The sequence below is a fragment of the Lathyrus oleraceus genome, chromosome 2, assembly GCF_024323335.1.
Source record: "Lathyrus oleraceus cultivar Zhongwan6 chromosome 2, CAAS_Psat_ZW6_1.0, whole genome shotgun sequence".
In the NCBI taxonomy this organism is placed as follows: Eukaryota; Viridiplantae; Streptophyta; class Magnoliopsida; order Fabales; family Fabaceae; genus Lathyrus; species Lathyrus oleraceus.
In genome coordinates, this window is record NC_066580.1 from 78,121,313 (window position 1) to 78,146,944 (window position 25,632).

The 25,632-nt window shown below is 37.0% G+C and overlaps 1 non-coding gene across 1 annotated transcript; it reads right to left on the minus strand.

The window, feature by feature from the left end:
- Positions 1-1,484: 1,484 nt before the first annotated feature.
- On the minus strand, positions 1,485-1,591 carry LOC127124179 (small nucleolar RNA R71). Its single transcript, XR_007803806.1, has one exon. It is a non-coding gene; the product is annotated as a small nucleolar RNA R71 (small nucleolar RNA).
- Positions 1,592-25,632: the final 24,041 nt, after the last annotated feature.

Consider the following 25,632-nt stretch of genomic DNA (forward strand, 5'->3'; position numbering starts at 1 on the left):
GTCCGACTAAATAAACTTAGATATCGGTATGTAAAGTAAGTGGAATAAAGGAATCAAAACTAAGTTGGTTTAAATTTATTTAAAAATATAGTCACTCTTTTTATGGTCTCAATTTACAGAGTTAATACCAAAGTTTTTGTACGAGAGTAAAAAAAAACATAAAGAAGTTAAAATCAATAGAACGACGGTTTGAGCTTTTAACTGGACAGTGTAAATTGGACATTAACTTTAAATCAGGGCGAAAGCAATTTTTAGAGTTAATTAAATTCTAATCATTTTCAAAAAGTATTTTTAAAGGTTAAATGTGAGGACGAGAGTTAAGCATTTAAGTTAAATCATATAATCTAAGTCAACAGAGCGAGAGTTTGAGACGAGGGCGTTTAAATGGTTAGTATTTTCTTAAAAAGAGTTTCTATAGATTCTATTGTTTTCAAAAAGTGATTTTAGATTCAACTAAATAGTGAGAGCATACGTTAATATAGAGTCATAGTCTGATTCAACAGAGCGAGAGTTTGAGAAAGGACTTTTAATCAATAGTGTCTACGGAAAAGACTTATTTTAAAACTAAGAAACCAATGAAGATTTGATTCCCTAATTACGACGAACTACATACCAATATCCGTGTTATTTGATATTTAATCTAGATCCAATTTTAGTTTTACTTTCCCCCCTAATCAACAAAGTATCATCCGCCTTAGCTTTACGAAGTAACCTTAGAAAAACGGTATATCGATTCATTAAGTCCCTGTGGGATCGATATCTTTTAAAACTACGCGATTAGACTGTGCACTTGCAGTTAATACCCCAATAGACTCATAAAGTCGCGGCCAAGTTTTTGGCGCCGTTGCCGGGGACTTTTATTTAGTCGATATCGTAACCCTTCTGTTACGCTGTAGAGACTAAGGCAATTTTTATTTTTCCCTTGTCTTTCGTTGATTTGTATGCCACACACTCGCTCACAAGGCGAACCGTACTACTTACGAATCAACGACGTCGAACGATATCTCCGAGTCTTACGACGAATTCGGGAGTATCGTGCTGCAAACAATCTTCCTCCAATCGAAATTCCTGATCTCAAAAATCTTCTTCCTTCGCCGATGCCCGAGATGGCAGAACCAGCTCGTGCTCTTCGAGATTACGCCGCTCCATCATAAGATGAGCCGCATTCGAGTATTGCTCCACCCACAATCGAAGCAAACAACTTCGAACTTAAACCTTCGCTGTTGCAGGCAGTGCAACAGAACCAATTTTCTGGAAATCCTACCGAGGATCCAAACCTTCATTTGTCCGTATTCGTCCAATACGCTGATACTGTTAAAGCTAATGGTGTCACTTCAGAGGCAATTCGACTTCGTCTTTTTCCTTTCTCGTTAAGAGATAAAGCTAGAAGATGGCTTCAGTCTCTTCCTTCCAACTCAGTCACCACATGGAATCAGTTGAAGAAAGTCTTTCTTGCCCGATATTTTCCTCCAAGCAAAACAGCTATGTTAAGAGCCCAGATAAATGGATTTAAACAGAAAGATAACGAGTCTCTTTTCGAAGCTTGGGAAAGATACAAAGACATGATGAGACTTTGTCCACACCATGGTTTAGAGGACTGGTTAGTAATTCATACCTTCTATAATGGTCTCTTATACAACACAAGGTTAACAATAGACGCCGCCGCAGGTGGTGCGCTTATGGATAAACCCTACACTGACGCTTATCAACTTATCGAGAGCATGGCCCAAAATCATTATCAGTGGGGAAGCGACCGAACAATGGTAGAAAAACCTCAAACAAAAGGAGGCATGTACGAGATAAGTAGCCTTGATCATGTTAATGCAAAAGTGGATGCTCTTGCCTAGAAAATTGAAAGTTTAAATGTATCACCTCCAGCCACCGTGGTTTCCGTAACTCAAAATTGCGAAGTCTGTGGAATTCAAGGTCACACTCCTATAGATTGTCAACTCCTAACAGGAATCCAAGCAGAGCAAGTGAACTATGCTCAAGGAAATCCCTACTCGCATACCTATAACTCGAACTGGAAGAACCATCCTAATTTTTCATATAAGAGTAATAATGCTTTATACGCACCAGGTCAAGCTCCCAGTCAAGCCCCAGCTATACCTCCTGGATATCAAAAGCCGACCCCATCTACACCTAACAATAACGTTCCTAGGAAATCCAACATGGAAATCATGATGGAGAACTTCATAGCTTCTCAACAGCAAACCAATAAAGAGTTCTTAAACCAGAATGTACACACTAACGAACAGATTAAACAACTAGCAAGTAAAGTAGATGCCCTGGCTACCCATAACAAAATGCTGGAAACACAAATCTCACAAGTAGCTCAACAACAAGCGCCTACTGCTGCCCCAACTGGTACATTTCCTGGACAGCCCCAACCTAACCCGAAAAGCCACGCTCATGCAATTATATTAAGAAGTGGAACAGAGGTAGAAGGACCATCTGACCCAAGGATTGAGAACCAAAACTCTAAAAAGTCAACTGAGGAAGAAGGTAGACCTAAGGAAAAGGAAGAGTGTAACAAGGAAACCATAGAAAAGAAAGAAACTTATGTACCTCCGCCGCCTTACAAACCACCTATCCCTTATCCTCAAAGGCAAATTAAAACCAAAGACGCGGGCCAATTTAAAAAATTTGTTGACCTACTGAAACAATTAAACGTCACCATTCCTTTTACAGAAGCTATTACACAGATGCCCTCATATGCTAAGTTCTTAAAAGAAATTCTTTCTAATAAAAGGAAACTTGAAGATAGCGAAACCGTTACACTCACTGCTGAGTGCAGCGTGATAATCCAAAATATGCCTCCTAAACTTAAAGATCCTGGTAGTTTCTCTATACCCTGTCACATCGGAAAATTTGTCATAGACAAAGCTCTATGCGATTTAGGAGCTGGTATCAGCGTTATGCCCTTGTCCATATGAAAGAGACTTGAAATGGGAGAATTAAGACCAACTAAAATGTCTGTGCAATTAGCAGATCGTTCCGTTAGATATCCCGTAGGAATTCTTGAAAACGTTCCCGTGCGCATAGGTCAATTCTACATCCCAACCGATTTTATAATTATGGACATAAGAGAAGATGAAGTTACCCCCATTATATTGGGAAGACCATTCTTAGCAACCGTCGGTGCCATCATAGACGTAAAACGAGGACGACTCACTTTCGAAGTAGGAGAAGAGAAAATTGAGTTCATTCTTTCCAAATTTTTGAAAGCACCTGCAATAGATGACACATGTTACTTCATGGATATCATCGATGAATGCATAAAAGAAACAGAATTAGAAAATGACGAATTGTCTGACTGTCGTGTAGAAGACAGACTGAACCAATGTTTAGCAATAACATCGGATCCTACGCAATGCCTTAAGAAACCAACCCTCGACCTGAAAACACTTCCCAAAAATCTGAGATATGAATTCCTAGACTCAGAACTTGAACGACCAGTGATAGTCAATGCAGACCTAGGAAAACTCGAAACCGAAAAACTCCTACATATCTTAAGAAAATATCCAACCGCACTAGGATACAACATCATCGATCTTAAAGGGATAAGTCCTTCTATTTGTATGCACCGTATCATGCAAGAAGAAGACTGTAAAACTTCCAGGGAACATCAGAGGAGACTAAACCCGATCCTGAGTGAGGTAGTGAAAAAGGAAGTAACGAAGTTATTAGAGGCAGGTATTATATATCCTATATCCGATAGCAAATGGGTTAGCCCTGTACACATAGTACCAAAGAAAGGGGGTATAACCGTGATCGAAAATGAAAAAGGAGAAACTATAACCAAACGAATCGAATCGGGATGGAGAATGTGCATTTACTATAGGAAGCTAAACAAAGCAACCCGAAAAGATCATTTTCCTTTACCATTCATAGACCAGATGTTAGAACGACTAGCCAAGCATTCTCATTTTTGCTATCTAGATGGTTACTCCGGCTTCTTTCAAATACCAATTCATCCTGATGACCAAGAAAAGACAACGTTCACATGTCCTTTTGGTACTTTTGCTTATCGACGAATGCCGTTTGGCTTGTGCAATGCTCCTGCAACCTTCCAAAGGTGCATGATGGCCATATTCGCCGATTTTCTCGAAAACATCATGGAAGTCTTTATGGATGACTTTTCCGTATGCGGGCAAAGTTTCGAAGAATGTCTTGAAAACCTAGAAAGAGTTCTAGAGCGATGTGTAAAAGTAAACCTAGTACTTAATTGGGAAAAATGTCACTTTATGGTACAAGAAGGGATTGTTTTAGGACACATCATATCAAATAAAGGAATTGAAGTAGACAAAGCCAAAATAGAGGTAATAAAAAATCTTCAACCTCCGAAAACTGTGAGAGAAGTACGAAGCTTCTTAGGACATGCCGGTTTCTACCGACGATTCATTAAGGACTTCTCTAAAATAACTAAACCTTTAACCGGATTATTAATGAAAGACGCTGAATTCATCTTTGACAATAAATGTTTAGAAGCATTTCAAACACTTAAACAAGCATTGATCTCCGCACCCATAATGCAGACTCCGGATTGGAATGAACCATTCGAAATAATGTATGACGCAAGTGACTACGCCGTAGGCGCTGTTTTAGGACAACGAAAGGATAAAAAACTTCACGTCATATATTATGGGAGTAGAACTCTAGATGAAGCACAAATTAATTATGCCACGACCGAGAAAGAACTTTTAGCAGTAGTATTCGCACTAGATAAATTTCGTTCCTACTTGGTCGGAGCTAAAATAATCGTTTACACTGACCACGCTGCCATTAAGTACCTCTTAACAAAAAAGGACGCAAAACCTAGACTCCTAAGGTGGATCTTGTTGCTACAAGAATTTGATTTAGAAATCAAAGATAAAAAAGGAACTGAAAACGTAGTAGCAGATCACCTTTCTAGACTTGAAAACCTGGAACCGGAAAGAACATCGATCAATGATGATTTCTCGTACGATAAACTCATAGCTAATTTGGAATAAAATAGAGCTGATGAACAAGTAGAGACCACCTTGGCTGTATGCGTTACACCATGGTACGCTGATTTTGTCAATTATTTAGCCGCCGGAGTGATTCCACTTGATTTATCCTACCAACAAAAGAAACGATTCTTCCATGACATAAAACATTATTACTGGGACGACCCTTTACTTTTCGAAAGAGGCCCCGATGGTATTTTCCATCGGTGTATACCTGGAGAAGAGGTAGAAAGTATAATCCAATATTGTCATTCCGCTCCTTATGGTGGACACGCAAGTACATCCAAGACCTGCTCTAAAATCCTACAAGCCGGTCTTTATTGGCCAAACATATGGAAGGATGTACATGCTGCTGTCAAGAAATGTGATAGGTGTCAACGCACAGGAAACATATCTAGACGTGACGAGATGCCACAAAAGGGCATTTTGGAAGTAGAAATTTTCGACGTGTGGGGAATAGATTTCATGGGACCTTTTCCACCTTCTTTCGGTAACAAGTACATACTCGTAGCGGTTGACTACGTATCAAAATGGATTGAGGCTGTAGCTTCTCCAACAAACGACACACGAGTAGTAACTAGACTCTTTAAGAATATAATCTTTCCAAGATTTGGTGTCCCAAGAATAGTCGTCAGTGATGGTGGATCACATTTCATATCTAAGATACTCGAAAAATTATTATTTAAGTATGGCGTAAAACATCGAGTAGCAACACCTTACCATCCTCAAACTAGTGGACAAGTGGAAGTATCTAACAGAGAAATTAAACAGATATTGGAAAAAACAGTCGCTACATCAAGTAAAGACTGGTCATCAAAATTACCCGAAGCTTTATGGGCATGTCGAACCGCTTACAAAACTCCCATAGGAACAACCCCATTTAGGCTTATTTATGGTAAATCTTGCCACCTCCCAGTAGAGTTAGAACATAAGGCCTATTGGGCTATTAAAAATTTAAATTTAAACTATAAGGCCGCCGATGAAAAGCGAATTCTTGATATAAACGAATTAAAGGAACTTAGACAAGGCGCATACGAAAATGCCAGAATCTACAAAGAAAGAACGAAAAAATGGCATGATAAGCGCATATCAAGAAAAACTTTCAAACAAGGCGATGTAGTCCTTTTGTTCAACTCTAGACTTAAGTTATTCCCAGGAAAACTACGCTCTAGATGGTCAGGCCCTTTCCAAGTCACTAATGTCTTTCCTAGTGGGGCTGTGGAAATTAAAGGAAAATCTATTGAAGCATTTATTGTAAACGGGAAGCGTCTGAAACATTATCACTATGACGAAAATAATGAAGACTCGCAAGTCCTGCACTTAGACGTATTGTCTCCAAAATTTATAGATTAACATTTAATACTTTTATGTCGAGCTTGCGACATTAAACAAAGCGCTTCGTGGGAGACAACCCACAACTTTCTATTTTATTTTCCATTTTTATTTTACTTTTTCTTTGATTAGTCTTTTTTATTTTATTCAGTATCCATTCTTCATTTATTTTATTTTATAAAACTTTTCTCTTTTCTTCTTTCGGCATCTGGCCAAATCCTGACTAAATTCTTGTTTTTCTTTTCTTTAGTTAACATTAACCTGATGGGATATATTGATCGTATGGGTATCAAATTCCGAGGGAGAGCTCAGAGACAAAAATTTGAAGAACTAGCAGAGAGAGAGATGTACCCAAGTTTTTATGCTGATGATTGGGCAATGACTGCCCTTGGACTAAGAGAGAGTGTCTTGTATCTGCTGAGTCAAATAGGGTGGGAAACCACTCCTATTCGAAGACAATTTGTCACTTACCGGAGGCTAACTCTAGAATTCCTTAGCTCTCTGATGTATCTACCAAACCATGGAAAAGGAATAAGTCGAGGTTTCATTCAGTTCAGGATGTTCAACATGGAGTATCAGTATAACATTCAAGAATTTACTAACCTTTTAGGGTTGCCTACTTCTTTTGATACATTCACCATGAGCCAAGAAGACCTTTTTGAATATAGAGAGCTTGAGCATTTTTGGGGAAGTTTGACGGGTAATGACGACCCCGAGGAACATGAGTTTCTCTCTGGAAACATACATAACCCGACTTTTCGTTATTTCCACAAGATCCTAGCACACACTCTTTTTGGGAAGAAATCAAACATTACCACAGTATCACATGATGAACTCTTCATAATATTTTGTGCTTCCCAGAACCGTCCAGTGAATGGTGCCACTTATATGTTGGCGAGTTTTGACCGCCTTATTCAAGATGACCGTGAACTGATCCTAATAGGAGGATTGATAACTATGATTGCTAATGCTATTGGATTGCGCCAACCCATGCTTGACTTGAACCCTTTTTGTGGCATTGAGCCTATGAATATACCTTTCCTCTTCAACACTATGTTTATAGGAAACCTTGGACCTGAAGAGTTTGAGCTAATGATTAATAACCAAGCTTTTTACCTATTCACCATGCCTAGTCCGATGACTAGTGTCCATAACCGAAATAATTGGCTCTACAACCTGAATGGAATACCTTCTCCTGTTAGATCTGTTGAATCCATCCAAGACTATGAGATTTGTGACGACCAGATTCCTTATGCTGAGTCTGATCCACAGACACCAACTGGTTACCATGATCTTGCCTCTCCACCTCATCTTATCCCGCCCGCAGAATCGGCAATATCTGATCATAGACATCATATGCCCGGAACTGATTATAACACTGCCATTCAAGCCTTGATGTCAGAACAAGATGCCATTAGAGAAGAGTTAACTAATATGGGACATGAATTTCTGGGATACATGAGTAGTATGACAAATCAATTCCACGAGTTGCTAAACCGTGTCAATCCCTTTGCTCCTCCGGCCAGAGATCCTACAAGTGGCTAGAAGTTTTTAGTTAATTAGTTTTAGTTTTAGTTTTAGGTAATTTATAGTTTCGTTTAACATTGCTTTTAATCTTAGTATTTGCTTTTCTATGTTTTCTTTTGTCTTCAAATGTTACATTATATTTATTGAAGCTATTGGCATTATTGGTCTATTTTATTTTATTTTGATTTATGCAATATCTACAATTACCAGTAATGATATTCACTATATGCTACTACTTATATAGCCTATTAGAGAAAAATATATATATACACTATGGTGTGTAGTACAATAGCATACATGGCAATTCAAAAAAATATAACAATACCCAATATAATAAACAAAACAAAAAAAAATTATTAATAAAAATAATTTATGAAGCACCCACGTCAGCAGTCACGAGCGCCAGTGACCGTTGCAAGCTAACTGGTGTGACGAGCGTCACACAAGCCATCACGGTCATCATGCAAATGCACATGACGCCCGTAACACCCTCTGTCACGAGCGTGACAGCTTCAGAATAGGTGAACGTTGGTGACCGTTGGGGACATGACCGTTGCTCCCCATCTTTCCATTTTTCCATTCAATTCACCTTTACTCATTCCCACTCACATTCATCCACATTTATTTTTCTCTCACCCACTCACCTTCCCAAATCCAAAACTTTCCCTATAAATACCTACAACACCTTTCTTCCTACACCACATCATTCCAACAAACTACTCTATACAAATACATTTTCATCCCCTTTCCTTTTTTCAACCTACCTATCACTATGGCAGAGAACCAACAATTCAAAAATATCATCTTCCGATCTGAAGATGATAACTATCAGTGAGAGCAGTTCGATCGGTTCCAACAACGAGGTGTCGTCTCTACCAGGTATCCTGATTTAAATTGTTTACAAGAATTAGGATTACTTCAAGGTGTGCAATGGCTACTTAGGCTTTCTGATTTAACCTTTCTTTGCACACAAAATCACCCTACCTACCCATCACTCACCTTAGAATTTTTAAGTTCTTATTCATACACCACTCCAACTGGTGAAGACGAGTACTTAACCGGTACCGCAACTTTCTGTATGTTCAACACCGAGTACTCACTATCCCAGGACCAGTTGAGTACCATGCTACACTTTCCTGTAGGAGGCCAAGCCCACCCAAGAATCCCTCCGAACTCACAGTGGCACATAAACGCCTTCGACCTCTTCAGAAAAATATCCGGTGTGGAAACCAATAACTGGGATGCACTACTTGCCTCGCACATACATTTTTGGTCGACCCAACAACAACAAAGTCAACGCGATGGAATTATTCTTCCTCCACTGCGCCTTTGAAATGGATACAAAGGTAAACGCCGCTTCTTTCTTACTTCACCGTATTCGTACCCTTTGTGCTAGAGGCCGCCAACCTTTTGTGATTGGAGGATTAATAACCACCATAGCACTTGGTCTGAATCTAGGGGACCGACTTCAAAATTTACAACCTCTGCCACCCCTATTTATGGATATAAGCTATTGTCGCTCCAGCCGCTTAATCAAAAATAGGGTAGGCGGAAGGTATTATCTTATGGTGAATAACCAAGAAGTCCCAAGCGTTGTTTTGCCCAACATTGCCCTCACAGATGTCACCAACCCCGACCGATTCATCTACGATCTGAATGCTCCTGAAGCTACCGACCCTACACAAGCAAACCCGCTCCAGGACGAGTTTGAGGAAATGGAGCAAGGTGATCAAGGTCCTGAACAACAGTCAGCCCCGCTTAACCCTTCCGATAATGCAACCAGTCCATCCTCCCGACGTCGTCGAAGAAGAAGGCCAGCAACTAATGATGACATCATGGATGCTATTGATGCCATGCAGGCGCAGAATAACGAAGTGATGCAACTGATGCGCCAGATGCAACATCAACAGGAAGCGAGGAATGCAATAACCGACCAGCGGTTCACTGACTTGCTCAACAGGTTTGATGACTTGGAAGTTCGTCAACGATCACCGGGTCCGAGAACAAGAGGCGGAAGGCAGAATTGAGTTTGGGTTCCCTTTTCTTTTCCTTTTCTTTTGTTTCCTTTAAAACATTGGGGACAATGTTTCATTTAAGTGTGGGGGGGAAAACTTTGTTTCAGTTATGATTACTTCTCTTTCAACATTCCTCTTCCAAGTATGTTATTTTCCCTTTCATTGTTATTTCTAATCCATCAATATATATATATATATATATATATATATATATATATATATATATATATATATATATATATATAATATTTATTTCAAGTCGAGTCCCTAGTGTGAAAATTTTTATTATCTATTCCCCTCAATTTTCTCGAGCCATAACAAAAATTCAACACACTCAATAAGTATAAAGGTTGCTTATTTTATCAAACTTGAGTAAAATTAAGACAAAAATTATTACCGCCCCAACACTCTAAAAAACCTTAACATGTTAGATCGGGCTAAGTACCTATTATACCAATTCCTTGAACTTTTAGTTTTATAGTAACCCCGAGTAGTTTATACGAGAAGTCGACACCATCTTAATAGCAAACTACGTGGAGAGTCGATGAATATAAGTGAATGATTCCCAAAAACAATATATTAAAAATCAGGTAATGCACTAATTAAGTTAGGTGATCCTTACCCGATCATTTAATCCAAAGGTTGCGGACCCTACAAAAACATTGTATGAACGATCCATTGTGAGTTGGTTCAGCGGTTTCTGGTGCTGAACTTGGTAGGGCGGACTATGATCCGATCCTCCGCAATTTGCAATGGACTAAATAACAAAGTTATCCAGCTTATGTACCAGAACTTCTAACTAAAAGGGGATCAGAATCGCTAACCAGTTACTCCACTATGTGCGCGAAAAGATAAAGGGCTTAATGTGATTTCGCTAGAACGAAAACGGGTGAAATAAGAGTATTAGAACTCGGCTAGCTATAATAGCATGACTCGAACTGGTTTGCATAAGGTGGGGTTATCTAGTGTTGTTACAGTAATTTGTGATGTTAAGATTAAGCTCAAGTTATTTTTGAACTAGATTTACTTGCAACCTACAACGAATTGATGTGTGTTTGGAAATTTCATCTGGCTAATATTTTAAACCGATTTCTACACTGTATCTTGCTTGAGGACAAGCAAAAGTCTAAGTGTGGGGGAGTTAGATAACATGAAACTATATCACATTTTTGGACTTGATTTAATTATATTATATTATTATTTGATCCGATTTATTTTATATTATTTGATATTACTTGGTATTTTCCTCCTATTTATTTCAGGTAACATTATTCGAAGCATACGTGAAAAAGAAAGAAAAGGGGGTGCAAAAAGAAGCATTCCACTAAAGCCCAGCCCACAACTACAAAGGAGAAGCGCTGTGATGCTGTGACGACCGCCACACAAGGTGTGACGAGCGTCACGCCCCTCTGCTCAGTGTTACGAGCGTAACACAGGGTGTGACGGACGTCACACCCCCACTCCTATTTTTTTGGCTTTAACGCGTAACAGAAGCACGTTCGCCCTTTTTCTTTGCTTGACTCGTTGACACATGAGGAAACCAACTGAAGGAACTTTTGGGAAACGGTAACAGGATGGATGAATATAAATAGATCTTAAGTAATGCCCTCTCCGCTCCGCTCCTCTCCTTTCTTTCGGCCGTGCAAACTTTTACAGCAATATATATTACAGCATTCTACTTTCTTAGCAATTTTTATTTCCTTTTCTTTTCTAGTTAATTTCCAAAGCACTGAATTTATTTTCTTTCACACTAGTTTCTACACCAGAAACTATTGTGTAGTTTTTACTGGATCTAACTTTACGTTAGGTCATAGTATTTTATTCCTTCGTTTTTATTTTTCTATCTGATCGAAGATTGTGAAGAACAAATCCAACCGGTTTGTGGTGGAGTGTTCAAGCATCGAAGTTAGGAAACAACCAAGATTTCTATTAATTTTACAGGTTCATTAATTTATTGTTTTAATTTATATATGCTCTATACTGCTGTTTATCTATACTGTTTGTCTGATATGGCTGTATTTAAGCATAATTATTGTTTAGACTTGTTTAGCATGTCCGGCTAAATAAACTTAGATATCGGTATGTAAAGTAAGCGGAATAAAGGAATCAAAACTAAGTTGGTTTAAATTTATTTAAAAATATAGTCACTCTTTTTATGGTCTCAATTTACAGAGTTAATATCAAAGTTTTTGTACGAGAGTAAAAAAAACCATAAAGAAGTTAAAATCAATAGAACGACGGTTTGAGCTTTTAACTGGACAGTGTAAATTGGATATTAACTTTAAATCAGGGCGAAAGCAATTTTTAGAGTTAATTAAATTCTAATCATTTTCAAAAAGTATGTTTAAAGGTTAAATGTGAGGACGAGAGTTAAGCATTTAAGTTTAATCATATAATCTAAGTCAACAGAGCGAGAGTTTGAGACGAGGACATTTAAATGGTTAGTATTTTCTTAAAAAGAGTTTCTATAGATTCTATTTTTTCAAAAAGTGATTTTAGATTCAACTAAATAGTGAGAGCATATGTTAATATAGAGTCATAGTCTGATTCAACAGAGCGAGAGTTTGAGAAAGGACTTTTAATCAATAGTGTCTACAGAAAAGACTTATTTTAAAACTAAGAAACCAACGAAGATTTGATTCCCTAATTACGAGGAACTACATACCGATATCCGTGTTATTTGATATTTAATCTAGATCCAATTTTAGTTTTACTTTCCCCCCTAATCAACAAAGTATCATCCGCCTTAGCTTTACGAAGTAACCTTAGAAAAACGGTATATCGATTCATTAAGTCCCTGTGGGATCGATATCTTTTAAAACTACGCGATTAGACTGTGCACTTGCAGTTAATACCCCAATAGACTCATAAAGTCGCGATCAGTATTCGTAGCCTTTATTAAGAATCGTCACTAAACTTTCCCTTCTTTCCAGACAAGAGGTATCTTTGATCTTGTTCCCCATCCGAGCTAGATATTCATAGCCACAGCTAAGAATCATCTTTGAGTTTCTTTCCCCAGCTAAAGTCAGGTATTTCTAGGCGTTACTTGGAATCATCACTGAACTTTCATTTCTCCTCAACAGAGTCAGGTATTCTAGTCGTTGCTAAGAATCGTCATTAAACTGTTTGATCTCCCCAACAAATGTCAGGTATTTAGGCCATTGCTAGGAATCATCAATGAATTTCTACATTTCTTCAACTGAGTCAGGTATTCTAGCCGTTGCTAAGAATCTTCAATATACCTTCTTGAGAAAATTTATCCCCAAACAGAGTCAGGTATTTCTAGTCGTTGTTAGGAATCATCGCTGCACTATTTGGGTTTATATCCCCAGTCGAGTAAGGTATTCCAACCTTTGCTAGGAATCATCACTGAATACCATCTTTTCCCCATAGAGTCGGATATTCTAGTCATCGTTAAGAATCGTCACCGTACCTCGTCTTTCTATCTAGCTGAGTCAGATATCCTAGTCGTTGCTAGGAATCATCATTGAACTCATTTATTATCCCCACTGAGTCAGGTATTCTTGCCATTGCTAAGAATCGTTGTTGAATTCACTTGGTTGACCCCCTAGTAGATGTCAGGTATTCTAGTCGTTGCTAGGAATCATCGTTAGATCTATATTTTCCCACCAGAGTTAGGTGTTCGGGTCGTTGCTAGGAGTCACAATGTCTTTTTTCCCCGATTGTTGCTAGGGGCAGTCACCCTTTTCTTTCACTGTTTCTCATTCCCCAACAAAACTTATTCCCTACCATTTTTCTGAGAGTCTTGATATCGAACTTTCCTCTTTGAGGAGATACTTACATTGCATAACACTCATCGCATTACATATAAAACACCATATTCATTTCCCCATCAATTGGTCTCATATCAAGATCAACTTCCATCGCATAAACATTTCCCCACATATAATCCTAGCAAATTATAACACTATCATCCCCAGCATGGAAAATTTACGGTTACTCCTTTTAGTATTTAATCCTCTCCCACCTTGAACACATTGGAAGTCGTTGCTATCCACACCTTCAGGTTCGAGAAATTAAATATGGGTAGTTGTCATACCCTCAAATTTACCCTGCCCTCACATGACCTTCTTGAACCCTAATACATGAGCAGACATCCCATACATGTCAGCTCATGTGCATCTATACTTAATGATCCACAATAATCCATAAACTCAAGGCATGTGATTCATTTGTGAAGCCTCAAAATATCCTCAGGTCATGTTAGGGTGTGCCCAAGCCACCTTAACTCTAATCTCATCCTCAAGCATCCAACAAATCATGGAGGATCATTCAAGACATCTCACTCACTCTCCAAACCCAATTTGGATGGTGAGTCCCCTTTGAAGATGCATCAAGATTCATCTGGTCACCCAAGGACCCTAACCCTAGCTCTTGACCTCCTTTAGCTTGTACAAGTCACGATTCACCATGGATCTTGGACATGTCATTGAGGACTCCTAAAATCCAAAGTTTGTTCATGCATCAAACCTTTAAAACATCTCATTATGACCCTTGCATCACCAAACCTTAATTTCCCCAACATTGGTTCTTGATGAAACTTGTGGCTCAAGAAACCCTAGTTTAGGCATCCCTTGATCATATACCTTGCTTCATTTTGATCATCCAATCACCCCATCATTCATTCAGCATCAATTCATGTCCATTACAATCAAAATCCACCATTCAAACATCCATTCAGTCAATGTTACAAGTACTTGGTTTGTTCATGGTTTTTCCACTTTCAAGGCACTTAATTTACCCATGAACTTGACCTAAAATCATCACACAAAGCTCCGAGTCTCATTTTCTATCATGATATGATCATATGAGCTTAGAACACCCACCATTGTGCCTTATAAATCAATAAATCACAAGATCGCATTTTTAGGTCATGTTGGCTGGTCACATTTTGGCAAGAATGGCCTATGGAAAGTTCCAAAGACCATAAACTTCTCATTTCACAAGATTTTTAAGTTCCACTTCAAGTAAAATGTCCTAATTTAGTCCCTCTCGAACTTTGATTCAAGGTCCAAGATCTAATTCATTGAGAAAGGACACCAATTTTAGCATTGGCCAAGCTGGTCCAACATGCCTACCATGCCTTTGAACATGACCAAGACCACCACTTTACCATATTTCCATTTCCAAACCACAACTCCTTTTGACCTGGTTCTTTTTACATCTAATCAAGTACATGGCAAGGAACATTTGGCACATGTTTTGGACAAAATGCACGAGCCAATTTCATTTGGCCTTGGTTCAAACATTTAGGATCATCCTGATGCATAAACCAGACATGCCCAAGTCAGATTTTTCAATTTCATTCACCAAGCTCAAAACCATTCTAATTTGATTCCTTTTGACATATAACATGTAAAACAATGTTTCAAGGTCCAAATGAAAGTCAACTTGGATGCCAAAACATCTCAAATCAGAAAACCCGATCCCATGTGCAAATTCTAAAATTTCACAAATTGGCAAAAAGCAAAACCAACACAACTTTGATTCAAGCCCTTTGTCTGTTCCTCATCAATTCTAAGGACCAAAACTAATTGATCTAGAGTGAAAGCAAGTTCTAAACACAGCCATACATGTCTCCCCAAGTCCAACCTTGAGCATGCTTCGAGCTCCACACCATTATTAAGCAAACCTCCACATTCTTCCCTCCAAACCATCCCAACATATTCCCTATAAATAAGGGAATGTATTCCATTCATTGAACAAACTTCCAGATCCAAATTTACTTTGTTGCAAACATGAGCCAAACCTCTCAAAACAAAGTTACCATTTTTTTAGATTCGAAGTGTTTCAGTCCCAAACAACCACCCATAATCCATCACTGAACTTCACTTAAAGTTTCCCAAGTCCTAACTCACCTTCCCTGAGCCTCACCTGCGCTGATTTGAGTCACCGGAACTACACTATGAGATCGATTCTGATTAGGTAGTTCCCCTCACCCCCATCATCGAAACGAGTTACCATTTGATTCGAAATTAATCACTGACCATTAACCCCAAACTTTTAGCTTTAATTAACCAATATTCAACATTTAAATTTTAGATTAGGTCAAAGTTATTCATTTGGTTCATGGAAAAATACTCCATACTCAGAGCCAATCAATGGCTCATGAGTGTTGAGGTTAATTTGTTGTTGTGTTTGCAAGTTATATATGTGTTTAAATCTGATTAAAAACATGTATTATCAAGTTTGGATTTCTGAGGTTGGAGGTTGAAGATGAACGTTGCCCTCATTTTTTGAATTTGAAAACAAGTCATGTCCCACTAGGGGTTCAACCCCCAGCGTGTGCATTTCTAACCCTTTTATTTTATTTCACTCATATTTTATTTATTTTCACCTTATTTATTTTCAACTTTGTTTTATTTTTTACCCTCACTTGTTTTATTTTTCTAAAAATATTTTTAACATGGACCCTTATTATTTTTACCTCTAGTATTTATTAGTGCTTTGTTTCATGTCATCTGGGAATTTTTTTATTGGACTTATGAGGCCTTGAACCTTAGGGTTAATGAAGTTTACACTTGTCATGATGTTGGATTTTTTAGGGTTTCTTGAACCTTCCTTGTGTCAAACCTACTAATGGATGATCAAGTGTTCATCCATGGTACTTTGAAGCATGGATAGGTTGCCCCTACATCAATCAACTTGTGTCATTTGACATGTAGATAAAACCTTGTTTATGTACATCTTAACTTGTGGTTCCTTTTATTCCATGTTACCTCTTTTGCATATACTAACCCACTAACCCCTTTTGATAACTTGTATATATCATACACTAACCCTTATTATTATGTTCATAGTGTACATTGATCTTTATACTTTATCTAACCTAATAACTTAATCAAAACATTAATTTTCAACCTTGAGTTTTCTATAGTCTTCCTTTTGTCAATCTATTGATAGATGGACTTGGGGTATCATAACTTTCATTGTTACAAATCTATTGTAAGTTGATCCTTTGATCATCTTCGATACTTTGCATCAGTGATATGTTATCCCCTGATGCCCCATATTTTGAATCTATTGACCTAAGGATGGATAATCCTTGAGTGTTGGTCTTATTCATAATATTAACTTAACCTACTTTTACTAACAATGATCACCATTAACTAATCATTGTTACTATCATTATTATTTTGTTATTTACTTTCATGTCATTACCTTGTAATTTACATATAAGTACTCATCACCATCATATTCATTGTATAAACTCATTATACATGTTTATTATTATCATTTATCTTTATTGTTATCATACATTAAAAGCAACAAAAACATGATAAAATGATAATACCAAAAATAAATCATTCCACTTAATCAACTTGGACTTAGAGGATCTCATCCTAGGACCTTTTCTTGGAGGTTTTTCCATTACTTTGTGATACTTGGTTTCAACTTTGGGTTTCATTTGTGACTTATATATCGGTTGTAAGAATGGCATCATGGCACCACCCTAGGGGGACATGTTTGTAAGACCATCATCCTTTATTGGCTTAAGTCACTTTTGCACACACAAGGCTTTCTCTTGGGCTTTCTTACAATTAGCCCATTTATTTTCTTGTTGGTTACTTTGCATACATGTTGCATTACATTAGTGAATTTCATAATCAAATAAACAAACTCTTGATCCAACGTCAAGTGGCATTTTCATAATCAAATTCAAAACATAATAAAATTACAATTAGTATTGTGCAGCACGAGTCTTAAGTGGTGGAGAATGAGTAAGAATGGAACATTCCTACCCTTACTCTGATTATTTTGTACATAAGAAGCTTGGCTTATTGTCTAGAATATTCACCTCCCCCATAGACTTTAGTGCAATCTAATCACAAATAATCTTTTTCGTAAACCCTTGTTCAAGATAAAATCAACACAACCCATCAAACCTTATTTCTTGTTCCTTAGGACACCACTCCGAAAACCGTTTTCTACCAACAAATATTTTCTACTCTGAACTATGGAGCTCTGATTCCTCATCACCCGATGAGTGATACGTAGGCACAAGGCCCACAATAATAAAAAACCCCAGAGTCCTATCACTCTTTTTACACACTCTTGAAAATAAAATAATAAACGAGATACATACCCATATACATAAACAACCAAATGGTTCCGATGGAGTACAATGGATGTGAGGGGTGTTAATATATTCCCCTTGCGTAACCGACTTCCGAACCAAAGTCTCAGTTGTGAGACCGATTCCTTATTTCTTTTTTTGCGCTTCACGTGCACATATCTGTTTTTCGAGGGTTTTATCGATTATTTACCCTCTCATCTCTGATAGAGATAAAACAAATAAAATTCAGTGGCGACTCTTCTGTTTTTCCTTCAATTAAGAAGGCATCCTTTAGTTCAGTCCTAGTTTTCCTCGCTTCCCGAAACCCCGATTGCGATAGACGCTATAGTTGATATTTAAAAAGAAACAAGCTCAAGCATTCTGACAAAGGTTTGTTAAATTTCAAAAAGTCTCATTCACCTAAAAGATAACATAATAAAAAGGATGAAGACATCACATTTATGAGTGTGGAAAATCAGGACATTATAACTATTTGTCCTAGTCTCCCTAAACATCCTAAAAATAAGGATATTGAATTCTACAAGACAGAGGGAAAAAATGCCAATGGTTGTAGTGCCTGCATCACATGGGAATAAGAGGATGAAAGCTCCTACTCAGATTCCTGCTCAAGCTCGGATGATGAAAGTGATAACCTATGTTTAATAGCACAAAAGAAAAGTGAAGACACACAGATATATACTTCTGATCTTGAAAATGATCCTTCATATAGAGAATTGTCAAAAGCTTTTAATGAAATGTATGTGGATTCGATATACGCTTTTAAGAAAATTTATCTCCAAAATAAAAACATTCTAAAACATGAAAAGGATATTAATGGTCTTAATAGTGCTTTATATTACTTAAAGGAAACACCTGGATCTCTAGTTTTTTAGCATTTTAATGTTTCTGATACTTTAGTTGAAAATGTAGATAAAGTAGAGTGTGTTACTTGTCCAACTTTAAAATTAGAAATTGAAAATCTCAAACGACAATTTACACATGCTATTTCATTATCTACTACTAGTTCTACTTCTTCAAGTCATAGAGCGGTTGTTTTTAACGAAAAAGCCTCACGTTGCTAGAAGAAGTAGAAAAAGTATTTCAGCTAAAGCTATATGTCAGTATTATGGTAATAAAGGTCACATTAGGCATCTTTGCCATGTTAGAAATGTTAAAGTTCATAATGGTACCATGTATTGGATACCTAAGTGTTCCTTAACTAACCAGCAAGGACCCAACTGAAATTGGGTACCTAGTTCTATATTTTATTGATATTTTGTGTAGGAGTGTCTAGAAATCTTAATAGATTCTCAAGATAAGTGAAAGAAGATGTATCCAGTCATTTTTTTTATCATATTGTATTCTTTTTTATGTGTAACACACTCTAATTGTCCAACTTTAGTCCTAGAACATTGTAATTCGTATGATTGTTCCTATTTATCTATCTTTATGTAGTTGCACTTAATTTATCTTAAATTTTTTGATTGCATCATAGTCATTCAACTATTTTTCATATGCTTCAAAACTATTTTTCATCAACATTAATATAATGTTTTAGTTGCATTAAAATCTTTTTCATTAAATTCACCTTACATTAAATGGTTTTCGCATTAAAAAAAATTGCATAAGAATTTTCATATTCATTTTAGTTAAATTTACGTCGATGATATTATATTTGGTGCCACTAATGATTTTCTTTGCAAGATGTTTGCTAGTATCATGCAGTGAATTTGAAATGTCCATCACGGGAGAGCTCACTTATTTCTTAGGATTGCAAATCAAGCAAGTCGAAGAAGGAACTTTTATATGTCAAATAAAGTATTTTTTGGAGCATCTCAAGAAGTTCGATAGAAAAAATTCAATGAGCATTTCAACCTCATGGCGTCAAACGTGCTGATTGACAAAGACGAGAACAAAGTGGAAATTGACATCACCAAATATAGAGATATTATTGGATCCCTTCTTTATTTAACGCCAAGAAGGGAAAATATTATATTTAGTGTGTGTAAGTGTTCCAGATATCAGGCGTCACCTAGGGAATCCCATTTTAAGATTGTAAGAAGAATTTTGAGGTATCTTAATGGAACCTCGCAACACAGTCTTTGGTTTTCTAAAGGTAACACATGTTGTAACACCCCAAATTCGACTAATTGATTTAATTGAATTGTTTGTGTATTTATTTAGTTATTAGGTGTTTTAATTAAAATAAATTATGTGATTATATGTATTGTTGGTGTGTAATGGTATTCGTAGGGTGACGTGAGAGTATGAGTGCTTAGTAGAATAATTAAGAAAAACTAGAATATTAGTATTTTTAATTAATTATATGTAATATTAGAAATAAAAATAGAAATTGGTGGTTTTATGTTAGAAATTATTTAGTAATTAAAATTAAATAGAAAATATAAGTTAGTAGAAGAATAAGGGCCGATGAGGAGATTTAGAGAATAAGTTGGGGGTAGTAAGGGAAATACCTAAATGAAAGAATTAGGTTTTTATTTATAAATAGAGATGTGTGAAAATTGGGAGAAGTTTACAATACATGCAAAATAGGAGTTGGTGAAAAAGTGAGAAGAACAAGTTTAGGGCTTAAGGAGGAAAGAACCAATTTCTGGAAAATCTAAGGTAAGGGGGAGATTGCCCTTGTATGGGTGTATTGCATGGTGGGGTAGTAGGGATTATCACTTTCTTCTAGGTTTTCTTTCTCCATTGTTGTGTTTAAAAAAATTGGTTTATGAGTATGAACATTTGATGATTCTTGTTGTGAATTGATTGTGTATTATTATTACCGAGTGTATGTTAGGAATTAATGAATTCTATGTGAATAATTCTGATCATGAGATTGATGATTGATGTGTTACATTAGTGATGATGAACATGAGATAACCCTCATGGTAAAATAGTTGTGGATGCAGAGATTGGTGAAAATTGCATGTTATTTGGTGTATATGATATGGTAATAGTATATAATTGGTGTATAAAGTTAGATTTTCGAAAGAAGTTGTTTAGGTATGTTATGGCATTTTTGGGTGGGGTTTAAAAGTGTAAAACGGCTGAAATGTGAGATTTATGGAAATATTGCAGTGAGCAATCGATTGACAATGGGAAGCAATCAATTGTTTCCTTTCAAAATAGAAAAAAAAATGGACATAAACACTAGAACAATCGATTAGTCTCCTAGGGAAATCGATTGGTACCTTGGAACAATTGATTAGTCTATTATAACAATTGATTAGTCCTTCAGGTCAATTGATTAGTTTGTTATAACAATTGATTGGTTAACTTGTTGTTTTAACCATAACTTAAGTTACGTGACTCCAATGGACGGGGCCGGCCCTGTGGGTGTGCAACAAGGGTCACCGCATAGGGCCTCAAATATTTTGGGGCCTCAAAATTATACTCAGGCTTAAATAAAAAAGATTATGTATATAATAAATATATTAAATTCCAAAATAATTTCTAAATTGGCAAGTGGCCCAGCGGAAGAGCCTTGGTTTTCAAGAGGGGGATAGTTGTCAATGTCGCTAATTCCATTCTTTGTTATCTTATTTTTGGCAATTTAGTTATTTTAATTCAACAACAAAAGGGTCCCTATGAAAGCTTCAAGCTTGATCCCAACCATAATTTTGTTTGTCCACAAACCATACATTAAACTACATAGCAATTTAGGTTTTTTATAATTTATAGTATAGTTTATTTTAATTTTTTAATATTACTTTAATTATTTTATTATTCTGCTTTAAATTCTAAAAATTTAAAAATCACTTAAATTTAATTTTATTGTAAATAGATTTTAATAAAATATTATTTTTGAGATATATTAATCTAAAAAACTGATATCATTTTTTTTTTTTGGAATAAAGAAACTTTATTAAACCAAAATAGAAGAATTTACAAGGTGACTCAAGGTCCAACCCCAAAAATGACCAAAAAAACAACCCCCAAAATAACCAAACACTAATTCACAATTAGATTAGCAATATGTTAGACGGTGTGGCTAGTGATCGAGAGGGGGGGGGGTGAATAGATCACCTCTTTGAAATAAACGGATTTTAAAATTTTATCAGAGTTATTAAACTTGGCGGAAAATTTCAGTCCCGAATCGACTTCCGTCTATTCTGAACCGCTACTAGAAAGCTGGACACGCGAATTTATTGCTGGATTTGAATTAGAATGACAGAGATTATTAACACCAGAATCTTAACTGATTGAATGGACTTATCACTAAATCCTAATTCCAATGAATAAAAATCAGCTGAACGTTTTGTCAAACAATTGGTGTGTATGTGATCAATGATGAACAATGGTGGACTTTAATTAAAGGAGTTTTCTTGCCACTATTGTATCACGAAAACTACAGTCACAACACACTAACTGAAATTACAAAACTGTTGAAAACGTAAAGAGAGATAAGGAAAGAATACGATACGCAAAGATTTGGTAAGGAAGTTCCCCACGTCGTCCTCGCGTGTGGGTACGTCTCCCTCTCAATTTCAAATGAAATTGAGAACTGTGATTATCAATAATGCCGAATTCGTTGATACAAGGTTACAATACAAAGACAGAATTCTAAATCCCAAGAACTTCTTCTTGTATGAAACCTCCACTTGATCTGAGCTCGATCAAGAATTTCCTACAAGAAATTGCAAACAATTCACCGGTTCCAGGACCTGTTTGCGAAATCACCCGATTTCCAAACCCTACGCTGCGGCTGAATCTGTTTTGCAAACGTGACTAACAAACCCGCAAGAACACTCCAGTTCTTGAAGGATAAACCAGTTGGTTTTTCCTCGAAACCCCCTTCAATCTTCAACTCAGCTAGATCCTCGATCGTTCCACTGAACACCTCAGCTAGATCCTTGATCGTACCACTGAATGTTATCTCGTTGATCCTTTAATCCAAAGAACAAGAATGATTATGTGTTGATGTTCTTGAAGAAAAGTGATTGAGAAGATGAAGAAGATGAAGTCTCTTTCAGGTTTCTAACTGCTCAAAACAATTGCTGCTACACACTCCTTTGATTTGTGTTTCAACTGTTTTTCCCTCTCAAAATTCTTCTACCTTCACTGCTGTCACAATATTTCTTATATATGAAGAACAGCCACTGTTAGTAGATAAAACAGACTTATGTATTGGTACAAAGGGTTATGCATCGATACATACTGTAACTTTGATTTATTTTAGAGAAATAGAGTAAGCATGTATCGATGCAAAAATCGTATGTATCGATACATAGAGCATTTTAACCAACCATGTATTGATGCAAGACTCGTATGGATCAATGCATGGGGAATTTTAACTGGCCATGTATCAATACATGACTCGTATGGATCGATACATACTGAAGTAAAAGTGTTTTGTGGTTTACAACAAGTTTATGTATCGATGCAAGGCTTGTATGGATCGATACATACTGAAGCAAAAACTTTTTGTGATATAAAACAGGTGTATGTATCGATGCATAGGAACATGTATTGATACATGCTAACACAAAACAGTTTTTATGAGTTCTTTAAAGAATTGTATCAATGTGGATCTTTATGAATGGACACTAAACAATAGTATAAGCTAAAAACACAATTGAAACATACAAAATACTGCACAACCAACAATTAGACAATGATCACACAATTTGCTATCATTCAAAACTTATTCAAAGTAAAGAATTTGCTCACAAACTCCCCCTTTTTGATGATGGCAAATATTTTGCAAGATGTGTGATACTCCCCCTGAGTTTGTGCATGTCTGTCAACATCTGCATTTCTCCCCCTTTGTCAACATCAAAAAAGAAAAAAGCAGTTTTATCAAGGCAACATGTAGCAGGACACAGCAAAAATTGATAAAGAAGCAAACAATCACACAGAATGAAGCTTACAAAGTAAAGAATCACTCACAAAGAATGACAAATAGGGGCAATAACACCGGAAGTAAGCAGAAGAAAAATTTAACTAGTAAAACGTGTTTAAGAATTACATAAGCTAAAACATATAATGTGCAACAATTCCGAAAAAAAGTTAAGCAGCATGCAATGAAATGCAGTGAAATGAAATGATGATGGTTTAATGTGGATTGTAGCCACCACAGGACTCCTCATCATCTCTATCAGGATCTATGAAGCTTGGCGGAGGCGGAGAAGGAGGCATTGTGTCTGGATTTTGGCCCATGAAGGAGTAGTTCCTAAACCGGTCCTGAATTTCAACACTTCTAAATCTGTCCATAATACCAGGATTAGCACGACAGTCGTCCATAAAGCCAGACATTTCATTGTAGAAGACTTGGTGCCACTTAACCAAGTCTTGGTGCCAAGAGTGTTGGTTATGGTACATCCGTGTATGCTCATCATGCCACTCACGATGCTCCTTATGCCACTCATTTTGTTGTACATGCCAAGACCGTGCCTCGTCATGACGTTCTTTGTTGGCAAGCTCCATTTGTTGAAGCATTTGAGTGAGGTGCGCAGTAGGTGTTAAAGATGAAGTATCGCCGGAGAACGGAGGAACCGTAGGTTCAGGTACATAGTTGGTTGGAGACCACCTTTGTGGCACCCAATCACCCCAACCAGCATTGTCCTCAGCTGGAGGCACATATGCTTCATGCACATCATGCATTTCTTCATCAGGTTGGTCTTCAACAACATGGATTCGTTCAGAAGGCACATCAAAATTATAGATCCTTTCAAAGAAGTAGAAACATTTACGGTCCTTGTCCCACCGATATCCCATATGAGATAAAGTGGAAGAGTCAAACTCTTGAGCAGCAGATGGAGATATGAGAGGAACTAGAGGGATTGCAACATTCCAAAACTTAAGAATTTTCATTATTTGAGAAGCATAACCAAGAGCAACATTCTTGGAGTTGTTACGCACGAAAAATAGACGCTTCACAAAGTAATTTGCCCAATTCAAGGGAACCTTATTTTGCAGAATATACAGGAGATGTATGCTTGCCCTGTCTAACCGAGAATGTCCACTATTTGCTGGACGCAGAATGTGCGAGATAATCCAATGAAAAATACGCAGAGTTTTCTTAATCATGCCAGACGTGACGTGTTCATCTCCACTCAGCGGTCTGTCCAGTTTCAAGATAGATGGAGTAAACTCCTTCATGTTAAATTCAGTATCAAAATGCAGGTCATGCCATGACTTGAAATTAAGCGACGGAAGCGGAATTTGAAACACTGTTTCCCAATCAGCAGCTTCAAAAGTATATGTTCTGACACCGATAGAACACTTAAACATATATCCTCTACCAGATTGTAGGCCAGCATAAAATGCACGGATAAAATCCTCATGATAATCATCCTTTGTAGACAAAAATGACCCAAGTCTTTGTGCATGTAGGAGTTCAACCACATCATTGAGATGTAGATGAATAGCATCATGTTTATCAAAGACATGGGGTTTCATAACTAACCTTGTCTTGAAGGAATCCTCAAACTCAGTAGCAATTGCAGGATGAAGCAAGTCTAAGGCATTTGGAGGAATGTCTGGTAGCTGCTGAGAAGTACCAACCGGTTCCTTTCCTTTTCCCTTTGCTCTAGCTGGAATGGTTCGTGGAGGCATGGTGATGAAAGGTTGAGGGAAAGTGGAATGAATTTAGGGTTTTGGAGAGAGTGATGATGAGGGAAATTAGGGTTAGCCGCTGGTTTTGGGAGGTATGGGGACTGCTGATACTGAGTTTATGAAGAGA